This window comes from Thermoascus crustaceus (genome assembly GCF_041956765.1).
Source record: "Thermoascus crustaceus strain CBS 181.67 unplaced genomic scaffold VTN00scaffold_2, whole genome shotgun sequence".
Lineage (NCBI taxonomy): Eukaryota > Fungi > Ascomycota > Eurotiomycetes > Eurotiales > Thermoascaceae > Thermoascus > Thermoascus crustaceus.
The window spans coordinates 4,596,543-4,598,560 of NW_027192528.1; positions in this window are offsets into that span (position 1 = coordinate 4,596,543).

The following is a 2,018-nucleotide window of genomic DNA, read 5'->3' on the forward strand; positions in this document are numbered from 1 at the left end:
CGTGCTGAGTGGATTGACATGATGGCTGCATTAGGTACCCGATATAGTATAGTAAGAGGGCTGTGCAGTGCATATGCATATACTCTTTGGTATGCAGTGGATGGGTACGCAAGGGCTTAGAGGGATGCTAGCACTGGATTTGATGTCCATAGCATCGTTGCTGAGTGTGTACTTGTGTCTGTGGGAGTGGAAAGTGGGAGGTGTGGGGGGCTGAGTCTGTTGGTGTTTGGCGTGCTGCAGGCAGGAGGAGTAGGAGGGTGTGTGGGATGCGCAGAGAAGAAGTGGCCGGTTAAGTCCATATCGTTGAACGCCAATTGTGATGCTGGAATACACAGTCTGCGTTTGATAGGTATGCCGGCCATTTACATCCTCGTTCAGGGGGATAGGGGGATCCCGCGCACCGAGGATAGAGCGTAGAATTTATCATCTCTTGCGCATGTGATCAGGAGACCCTGCAGACATGAGGCGTATAGGGCATATCAGATACGCATGCATATGAACCCAATAGTATGGCGAATAACAGAGGGTCGACAGGGTGGTTATATGTGCAGGGTATTTCTTTTTTTCGCAGCGGTGCGATGTGATGCGATGTGATGGACTCGAGCCCCCTTGAAGAGGTAGTTCCTCCGGGATCTTAGCGCAATCGTCGCGATTCTGTATTTATGCGGCTAAATACGACCGGCTGATGCAAGCCATCAAAAGAGGGAGTCCTGCATAATATATGGAGCGTTGGATAAGTACCGAATGATCCCGATCTGATAACGATACCTCGGTCATGGGTCCGCATATTTATGCGTTATTTTTATTTTATTTTTTTTTTTTTTGTAGAATGTGAGTTTTCCAATGTTGTTCGTTGTGCATTTAATATCAGACTCTTCTCTGAACGATACCTATAACTGGAGTCACCGAAAATCGACCAGAGTTTCTAGTCTAGAGAGTTTTGTTTCTACGCTGGGATCAGCTCTCAGTCTCACGATCGTTTTGGGGGGGGGGGGGGGGTTAAGGCAGGATGCCTCTCATTGGTCCCACTGCTGCACGTTGCAATGCAATGAGAATGCGACATCCCTTCGGGTAGCTTTGAGGCGTGAGATCTTTGGTCCCTTGGGTGTCTGGCCTGGTTTTCTTGTGGGACAACGACACCCCTTTGTCTAAACTAAATAAGCCCCACGCTTCCCGCCGGCCGAACGGAATATTCGAGCCTCACAGTCCTTTCCCACTCTTGCGCGGCAGAAGATTGCTAAATTCAAGAAGATATCCTGTTTCTGTCGCTGGAGAAGAGTGTTGCATTCGAAAATAAAAAAGAACATGCTACATTTCTTTTGTCGAACGAATCAAAATAACCGTTTGTGCGAGAACGCAAAAACACAAGGTCGGGAGAAATGGAACGGCATCAATATCATCAATGTCAGAATGAATGCGCAAAATGAAGAGAACAGAAGAGAATACAGTGTGTGTGTGTGTGTCTTCCAGACATATACATCTCAGATGATTGTGGTTTTTTAATGTGACAATGAACCGCATGATGGGGAAAAGGAGGTCATCAAAGAGAGAAGGGTCACCGCCTCCGTTTTGAAGACGGTAGAAAGAACGACCCTCTTCGACACCACCAGATACCTCATAATGGTCCGCAGGTCTCACATCCGTGCCTCAGGTTATTGTCAATGCTCTCGAGGGGCAGACAGCGAATCCGTTGTTGGCTAATTCTGGGTTGTGCGCTGTCCATATTTCCCCCATTCCGTCATGCGTCAATCCTCTTGATGAGGGTCACAGAATAACGCAGCAACGTCTTGATTCTTTAGTGTTACTATTTCCAGTGCTTCCACTTGTGCTTGTACCATTTTCGGGTTTTCCGTCGGCTGGGATCTCAATTGGGATGTCCATGTCGACGGATTGGTTGATTGCTTGGTCTAACTGGAAGACGGGAGAAGGCGGGATGTGAATTCTATCGAGGAAGTCAGGTAGGTAGAAGGTGTACGGGTGCGCGCCGTCTTGCCCAGATTCCTCAAAATGATATCACT